Source organism: Nycticebus coucang, chromosome 11 (assembly GCF_027406575.1).
Source record: "Nycticebus coucang isolate mNycCou1 chromosome 11, mNycCou1.pri, whole genome shotgun sequence".
Classification (NCBI taxonomy): domain Eukaryota; kingdom Metazoa; phylum Chordata; class Mammalia; order Primates; family Lorisidae; genus Nycticebus; species Nycticebus coucang.
Window position 1 is genome coordinate 105,617,938 of NC_069790.1, and position 10,074 is coordinate 105,628,011.

Here is a 10,074-nt window from a genome sequence, read left to right on the forward strand (position 1 = left end):
TGTTAGGTAAAGTCCCTCTTGGGGCAGAGATTTTTTCCCCATGTTTCAGAGATTATTTTTACTTCTATTTGAAGTATCTCCATGTCTTCTTTACCCAATAATTTATTTATCAGAGTTCTTGATATCACTATGTATTTAAATTACAAATAATTCATTAGCAGACTAAAAAATTGATTGTGTCTCATGACTGGCACTAAAAAATTAGAAAGGAGTAAAATAGAAATGTTAGAAAATTCTGCACACAAAATTTTTTGTGTTAAACTTTTCTTTCAATATAAGTATATATTGGGCCATGATATTCTTTTTCTTCATGGAGAAGTAACAAAAATATTTTTAAAAGATGGTTCTTATAAACCATATTTATTAACCCCTTGACATACTGATGAAAACATTTCCCAACTGCAGCTTCCCTTTGGGTATTGATATCACTAATACCCTTTGGGTATTAATTTTCCATCTGGTCATGCCAGCAATCTTTTGTAATTTCTTGTTGCAGTTGAAAACAGAAATTCATCTTGTTTATACAAAGGTGATAAATGATCTATTCTATTTTTTGTCAACTCAATTCTTACTGAAGCATTCTCTGGACACCTCAGAACTTATAAAAATTCATGTCGGCTCAGCAAAATGCAAATGAAGAGGCCTGGCGCAAATGCTATTATGGAGTGGGTAAACGAAGAATGTGATGATCATGAGAGCGCGTGTCCCGCGCTCACTTCCAGTTGTGGGTTTATGTTGTATCAGCAAAATGAGTTCTGGTGCAAATGCTGTAAAAGCAAATGTTATAATAGTTACCCAAAGATAGCTACAGAGCGACGAAAAATAGTTGAAGAGGAAGTAAAGTTGAAAAATTCAGAACACGTGGCAGTCCTCAGAATAAGACAAGAGATGAGTCTGGGGACAAAACTGTCAGTGTAGAGACTAATCAAATGACACTGTTTATTGTGTATTTTCCATGCTCATTTACTCTGAGGTTTATCATTGTTTCCACTTTACAGATGAGAAAACTGCAGTGCATAAAGGCTACATGACTTACTCAAGGTCACCCAACTCATAGGTACCTGGAATTTGAACTTCAAGCCCCTGCTCTTAATTACTGGTTCACGCTTCCTTTCTCATGGGTGCTAGGGTTTGCAGCTAAAGGAGAAAGTTTAATGCCTGCACAGGGAGGAGTCATAAGGGGATGTTTCGGTTGCCCTGTGGGGACCTTCCAGATCGCCCTCTCCACTCTGGGGAATTTCTTTCAAATAACTGGTTCTAGCCACCTTGAATAAAAAACAGCTTCTAACATGTATGGTGCTAGAGATAAAGGCTGAGGTTTGTATCCCATCTGCAATTTTCTGGGATTCCATTCAGATCATGAAACATCCTAATGTGACGTAGTCTCAAAGAGACAGTGGCAACAGTGGCTCTGAGCACAAATTCAGCAGCCAGTGTGCATGGCTGGATTTCTAGCTGGGCCTCTTTCTAGCTGTGTGATGGGCAGGTTTCCCTCATCTGCACCATGAGGCTGATAATAGCACCGACCTCAGAGGGTATTGTTGCGAGATCACGCCTGGCCTATCGTTAGTGGTTTGTTAATATGAATCCTATTATTATTATATGTGGTAATTATTTCTTTTGAAGCTGATCTAGTTTATATTAATTATATTTTGTTTTTTTCCTGGTTGGATTTTGGGAAATAATCTAGTCTCAACAGCAGCACAGTTACATATAAGCTTTCTCTATGCTGATTCTCGTTAAGTTGCATCTAATCACCTGGAATTTTCTTATGTCATTTTTGAGGTGGCCATATGTCCCAGTTTTCTCCTGTTTTCCATGAATAATTATTAATGGAGCCCTTTCCATATTCCTAGGTGTCCTGGTTGGAAAATGAATCGTGTGAGTGTCCTGCGTGGGGAAGTGCTTTCCTCCTGTCAGTGGCCACTACCTGCTGCCTTAAGTGAGCTATGTCTGGTGACCCAAAGGTGGCACAGGAGCAAGGATGGTGGTTTGTATTATTTTTCATGTCAAGAGCTCTTTGGCAAACTGAAGACGTCTTTGGAGCCCTTCTAAGAATAATGTTCTTAAGTGCATAAAATCAAATGCATAGGATTGCAAAGGAATTCCATAATCTTGAAAGACTGCCATCAAAATAGTTTTTAAAAACTGCATTCCAGGGTAGTGATATATATGCTTTCTATTAATGATTAAATAACAGGTCTAGGGACAGGTTTAGTAACTCGTATAATTCCCAAGCAGTGCTAAGCATGATATGGCATTGTGAGGTTCTCATAACAATAGTAACGGGACATAGAAACAGCTGTGAGGGTCCACTTCCTGTTTGCTCTCTACACTCACAATAGAATGTAATGATTTCCCTGTTCCAGCTTGCAGACCTTTCAAATTATCTAATCAGACCTCTCGTGGGTCCCAATTTAAGAACCACTGCACTAGGGTGAGTGTTTGAGGCAAGCAGGCGGTGAGGGGGAAGCAAGTGGCACAGAGATCAGGAGGAAAAGAGAGAGGCCGGGAGGATTGCACATTTGGTGATGGGCCCAAGAATGACTCATGACGTTGACAGTATAGGGGCTGATGGCCATAGAAGGGCACAGGTGTTCTGTCCGATGTCTTTGTCGACAGAGGATATCCTAACCAGGACACGTGAGTTTTCACAGTGGCTCTGAACATGGACTTGGAGGCCTGACACCCTTTAACTGTTCTGTCTCGGGCTGTCCCCTGTTTAGTGGCGATAATCATACCTCCCTTAAAAAACTGTTGTGAGGATTAAATGAGATGGCATGTGTAAAAGTCTTCCTACTGTGCCCATTCTGTAGCTCTGGCAACAGTTACTGTGAAGGTCCACTTTCCCAAGTAGTAATCAGGGTCTCCCACTAAGTCACCCAGAATTCCTAAAACATAAATGTAGACGGTGTGCCGCCAGAAGGGGGAAGCATACACCATACTATAAGCTGTGGAGGCTGAGACAGGGAGTAGTGTGTGGAAGGAGCCAGTCTTCCTCCCTCCCTCCCTCCCTCCCTCTTTCTCTCCCTCCCTTTCTTCCTCTGCTCCATCCATGTTGGGGAGGTGTCCTGCTCACACAGCTGAACTAGATGACTCAGCCTCCCTTCTGCCACCTTTCTTAGTCCAAGCATCCCAAAGGGCATCCAGTCCTTGTTCTACTGTTAGGCCTGCCTAGACCACTGAAACGCTATCAGGAATGCTCTGGAGACCCGCCGCATATATACCCCAGCCTATCCAAGCAGCATTTGGACCACATCCACGCCGAGTGCAGGTGCTGGGCCACCTAGTTCCCCCTTAAGCTCTTCATGTTACCCGACTTTTCATCTGCCCGCTCATTGGCAGGAATATCGCCTGCCCTCCAGGTAGTCCAGAACCAACGGGGTGTATGAAGGCTATGCCCAATTTAGAAACACCCAACCTAGGCGGCCTGTTTTGTCCTTCCTCATACCACCATGATGTTATCGACTCATGTTCCCCTGTACAGAATAATCAGCAAAGTTTATGAGCCAGAGTTAACTCATGCATGCATAAAAAGAACTCTGTCCTATACTTTCATGGATGAGAAGGCTAACAAGTTGAAGGCACCAAGATCTTATCGCCCTGTCCCTTTGCAAATTAGGGACGTCCAAGAAAGGAGATGTAATTAAGTAGCATAGTAGGAACATCTTGTATGAAGCATCATTTACTAAGTGGTTTGTAAAGGGAAATGCTGCCTTCTTCCAGGAAACTACCCTAGCAGTCATTTGTAGATCTGTACCTTGGGGATGAAGCAATCTCTTTTTACATGCCCTGTAGCATATGTGATAAAGTTGGGCCTATAACTAGGTCTCCAAGAATACTCATTGAATGATATTAAAATTTGGGAAATGAACAGAGAGAGCTTCAAGAGATTTAACTTGGTTCTCCATTGAATGATTTCAGTTTTTTTTTAAAGATCAGAACCCTTTTTACAAATGAAATCATACATACAATTCCAGAAAACAAAGCAGATGAAAAGGAATTTGCTGAGGTTCAATTGGGAAGAGGAGGGAGGGAGCCCAGGGTTTCTCCATAACACATTGAAAAATGAATTGTGTGGGCGTCCTGTGTGGGGAAGTGCATCCCCTCCTGTCAGTGGCCACTACCTGCTACCTTATGTGAGCTAGGTCTGGGGCCCCAAAGGTGGCACAGGAGCAAGGACGGTGGTTTGTGTTATTTTTCATGCTCTTTGGCAAACTGCAGAAGCCTTTGGAGCCCTTCTAAGAATAATGTTTTTGAACTGCGTGGCTTTCCACTGGATGGCAAACTGATCTAGTCTCTAGTACAGATCAGGCCACACATGGATGGACTGGGGTTTCCAAAACAATGTGTCCAGGCCAAGATGTGGGTGACCAACAGAAACAGAACGTCAGATGAGCATCTGGAACTGCAGACTGAGTTCTGGTCCTGGTGTTCCACCAAGACCAGCTGACTGTTCTTGACTGGGTCATTTGACCCCACCTGTACAGTAAAGGGACCACATGACCTTTGAGAGCCCTACTAGAGTCCAAACCTGCTTGCTCGCCCAATTCTGTTCCACGTCCAGGTCAGGAGGCCTGTGCTGCAGAGATCTGTGCAGTGAGAGTGTGTTTATGTCTATCCTCTGCTCGGCCCACCTGTCCCATTCTCATCTTGGTCCTATGCTGCGGCCCTCAGGGCATCCCCACTGTGCTGAGCCAGGGGAGCCTGTCCCCTGTGGTTAGTGCCCCACTCTTCATCCATTTCGATGTTCTGCTCTAGTTCCACCAAAACGTACCTACCTGACTTCTGGGACCTAAGATTGGCCCTGCCTTCCCTGAGTCCCAGCTACCTACTGATAAAAGGTTGGGGCCCTCATAATTCTCTTTCAAAACTTATTGTCTCATCTCTGACCACTTCTCCAATACCACTGAAATTATTCCTGGCCTGTAATGCTGGCAAACTTTATTTATAGATGTCTTATCTACACAGCGTAGAAAACCAAGAACTGTAGGAGAGATTATCTTAGATGGTAATTCTGTTGAAAGGACTTCACTTCTTTTGCTCAGTAACATTCAGTTGGGCAATCACATTTTTCTGTGTCTAAAGTTAACATAGCAGCAGAAATAGTAAAAAAAAATCATTTCAGTGTGATTCAATAGAAAGGTCTCAGAACTAGGAGGGGGAACCGTCACTAGCTATGAGATATTTGACATACCAATGAGCTTTTCTCTTCTTTTCTTTTCTTTTCTTTTCCTTCCCTTTCTCTTTCTCTCTCTCTCTCTCTCTCTCTCTCTCTCTCTCTCTCTCTCTCTTTCTTTCTTTCTTTCTTTTGGAGATAGAGTCTTATTTGTCACCTTTGGTAGAGTGCTGTGGCATCACAGCTCACAGCAACCTCAAGCTCTTGGGCTCAACTGATTCTCTTGCCTCTGTCCCCCAAGTAGCTGGGACTACAGGCGCCTGCCACAACGCCTAGCTATTTTTGGAGATGAGGGGCTTGCTCTTCCTCAGGCTAGTCTCTAACCCGTGAGCTCAAGCAATCCACCTGCCTGGAAGTAAAGTTTTATACATGCAGAAGTTCCATACCATTAGGATGGGATGGCTTTGTAATAATATGATGAGGTAATGCAATAGATTACATTGCAGAGACCTGTATTCTAGGTCCTTTCTGCTACTAAATTGCTGTGTGAGCTTTTGGTCATTTCACCTCTCTGATCCTCAGAGTTTTGTTGTTGTTGCTTATCTGAACATAAATTCTTTTGAAGTATCATTTTCATATTTATAGTTACTTCTAAAATGCCTTCTAACCAATGCACATGTCTCCAGTTGCAAATAGTAGTACCTGGCTCAGTGAATAGAGCTAACATGTTGTAGGATATTTTAGAAATAATGCCGTGTGATCTCTGAGGTTAGATAATGAAAGACATTGTGGTGTCCGCTTTGTACTCTCTTGGTCACTCATGGAGACTCAGCCACCATGTGATGAACACTCTGGCAGCTTTAGGGAAAGATACACAAAGGGAGGAACTGAGGCCTTCTGCCAACAGCTGGTACTGACTTGCTGGTGATTGAGGGAGCCAACTTGGAATCCGATCCTCTGGCCCCAGTTGAGCCCTGCATGCCTGCAGTCCCAGGCAGCATGTTGACTGCAGTCTTATGAAAGACTCCAATCTAGAACCACCCAGTTAAATTCCTCTAGTATTCCTGAACACCAGTAACTATGTGTAATAAATCTTTATGGTTTAAAACAAACTAATCCAAAGGGTTGGATCCCCAGATTTTGAAACAATTCCAGGGTCTTCATGGGTGGGGGATATGGGAAGAGGTGCTGGCTGGCTTGATTCCCAGGTTCCTCCCCCCTCCCCCAAGTAAACCACAGCAGTGCTGCGTTTATCTGGTTCACACTGAGGACCCATCTAGAATTTCATTTGAAGAATGGAGTCTGCTACCAAAAATAAATGTGCAAACACTGGTTTAGAGAAATGCTAGATGACCTCCACAATCCTTTCCATCTCGAACATTCTATGATTCCACCCATCAGCCTGAAAAAGATAGGAGCCCACAGGCAGCACATTTTCCAGGGCTTACTCTTCTTGACATAAAATATGACCCTGGAGGCTGAAACAAAAACTGTCAATGTGCTGTTTTTTGTGTGTTTCAACAGCTGCCCTCCCTGTGTGTGAGGCTGGACAGAGTGCTGCTCCTGCAAGGAAAGAGCCGCTCCCTGGCCACAGCTCCACCCCCGGGGGCATCATCTCCACGCTGGGAGGGGTAGATGGGTTTGCTTCTGTCGTCAGCATTGGATTATAATAATGACATTCACAATATCAGCAATAATGGCTCACTTGAGTGCTGTGTGCAAGGCTCTGTCTGGATGGGCTTTTTACATTCGTTGTCTCATTTAATCCTCATGACCACTACAAGGTAGGCATTTTATAGATTGAGGAAATGAAGGTTGATTTGTGAAATGATTTGCCAGAGTCATGAATTAGTAGAAGTAGAGCTATACTTAAAAGTCTGGTGTGCTGGGTGTGATGGTTCATGCCTGTAATCCCAACACTTTAGGATACTGAGGCAGGAGGATCACTTGAGGACAGGGGTTTGAGATTAGCCTGGGCAACATAGCAAGACCCAACTCTCAAAAAAAAAGTCTACATTTATCGAACCCCTGGCTACCATTTGATAAATTGTAGGCCCGGATCAAAACTGAGCATCTGCTCTTTGGGTCTGAAATACATTGATTTCACAACTTGGGGGTTTCGATGTAAGAATGTCTTTTTTAATTTTTATTTTGTTTTATTTTATTTTATTTGAGACATGGTCTCACTCTGTTGCCCAGGGCTAGAGTGCTGTGGTGTCAGCCTAGGTAAAAACAACCTCAGACTTCTGACCTCAAGTGATCTTCCTGCCTTAGACTCCCAAGAAACTAGAACTACAGGCGCCTGCCACAAAGCCTGGCTAATTTTTCTATGTTTTTTAAAATTTTCTTTCTTTCTCTCTCTTTTTTTTTTTTTTTAGTACAGATGGGGTCTCACTCTTGCTCAGGCTGGTCTCAAACTCCTGAGCTCAAGGGATCCTCCTGCTTCAGCCTCTCATAGTGCTAGGATAACAGGTGTTGTAACCAGCTCCATAAGCAAGAAAACATTATTTAATTTTCTTTTTTTATTGTTTGGGATTCATTGAGGGTACAAAGAATTAGGTTAAACTGATTGCATTTGTTAGGTAAAGTCCCTATTATAATTGTGTCCCATCCCCAAGAGATGTGCCATACACCATGACTCCCATCTCCCTCCCCGCCCTCCCCCGTCCCCACTTTCTTATATCCCTGCCCTCCACTTTGTATTAGCTCATTTACTATCTTCTTATTAGAATAGAGTTCATTGGATTCTTGCTTCTTCATTCTTGCGATGCTTTATACTAAGAAGGTGTTCTCTCATGTTTCAAGTTCCCAGGCCAGTTAGATTTGCTGACCAGAACTTTATAACTTTCTATTGCGCTAATGCATTCCCTTTGAGTTTCTTTCCCATGACCAGCAGAACCTCCTTGCAGTTACAAGATAACATAGAGTCTTGCACCACCTGTTCGTCCAGAAAAGACAGCACAAACATACGCCACCAGATTGTGTGCAAGGATCCACTGAGCTTGTGAACAAGATGGAAAAAATGACCAATATTAACCCCTAGTTCGTTACAATACCGAAATCCTCATCCTGGGAGGGACGTATCCACCATTTTTTGTTCACGGGAGGTATGCATTAGCACAATTTCTCACTGCGCTTGTGTGCCCTGCGCTCCACCCAAACACGTGATGATGTTCATTCTCCTTGTACTTGATTCGTTTTCACCTCCATAAAATCCCCTGACCCCGTTGGTTGGGGAGGCAGATCTGAGGCAGCCTGTGCCTCGGCGCCCCAACAGACGCAGGTCCTGCGGGCCTTTCCTCCATGACAATCTTGGTTGTCTCAGCAATTGGCTTTCTGTGCGGTGGGTTCGTTAACAGTGTGAGCCACGGTGCCCAGCCACAAAAGTTTCATTCATTCATTCCCTCACTCATTCATGCAACTGACATTACTGAGAACTTACTCTGCAACCAGGTGCTGTTCTAGAAACTGTGGATAGAAGGGTGTAAAAGACAGAAACTGGGGTGGCGCTTGTGTCTCAAGGAGTAGGGTGCTGGCCCCATATACTGGGGGTGGTGGGTTCGAGCCCAGACCCAGCCAAAAGCTGCAAAAAAAAAAAAAAAAAAAAAAAGAGACAGAAATTGGTACTCCCTCAGGGTATGCTAGGATGTTGGCCTGGAAGAGAAGCCACCAGCTGCTTCCACTGCCTTTAAGGGGCAGAAAGACTTTATGTGAACTAGGGGGCTGGACCCAAGGGAGCCATGAATCCCCAGAGAGCCCCTCTAGGAAAATCTTCATGAGTTGCATCCAATGCTGACTCTGCTTCTCCTGGCAGGGCACCCTCCCAGTGCCCTCCACTGAGTTTGGGATGACCCCACACAGCAAGGGTGTATGCTAAAGCAGTTTGTGTTGGGAGAACTTGTCCTTAGACCTTGAGAAACTGGCTTTTTTATTTTGTTCTTAATTTGTTGTTTCTCTCTGTACTTCCTTGTAAGGACAAGCTGTACTGTTTGAAATCCAAGTCTCTGAAAGTGTTGTTCAGAGAACTTTCCAATACAGGTTTTACTTGGCTATACAATTTATCATTTAGTTTCAACTTTCTGCATTATCATCTTAACAATTCTATTCTTTGGCTGGAAGATTGCTTTGTTAAGACCCTGTTTCACGAACGAATGTGGTGCCTCCAACTTACACAGGGGCAAAGGTCTCAAAGCTGGGATACCATTGTTCTGTAACTTTCACCGACTTTGTCTCTTACAGGGTCACTTCACTATGAGTCCACCAGAGTCCTTGTGCTGGCTTGGAACCTGCCCAGGAAGGTGGGGGTTTGGTTCCACAGAGGGAGGGAGAAAGGGAATCTCCACCACCAAAACAGCACCGATCTGGATCCATGGACCCTCTTACGACTACTGTGGATGGTTAGTGGAACAAAGCCGGCCCCCGAGCTATGGGGACCATCTGCTCCCTCACAACACACTTTTAAGCATCAATAAGCCAGTGGGTCCCATCTGAGTCTGAGCTATCAATTGCCAAAAATACTACCCAAGCTTCCAAATATAGAACCAGAACCAAATATTTCTCTCCCCCGTGGCTGGGCCTCCTTCTCTACCTCTTCGCTCACCAAGGGCAGGGCTCCTTCTAAAGGGCAATGGTCAGAGTCTAAGGTTTTCTGTTAACGGGGAGGGGAGTTTGCCCAGCCTCGCCTTTTATCTTGTTCATGCCCCTTCTAATTGTCTTAGTATAGTGGCCAATCTTCAGCAGGGATCTAGAAGGCAGTTAACTCATTTGAAAACTGGTGATTGCCTCAAAGTTTTGCCAAATGTTTATACCAATTATTGACCGAAGAAATAGGTGTAAGGATCAGGTCATGGAGGAAACACTATAACAAAACTGAAGTCCACTCTTAATGATCACAGGGTGACTTGAGGTTTGCATCTTAAGCTGGAGTAAGGTGGGTCCTGCTCAGGGAAGCTGGA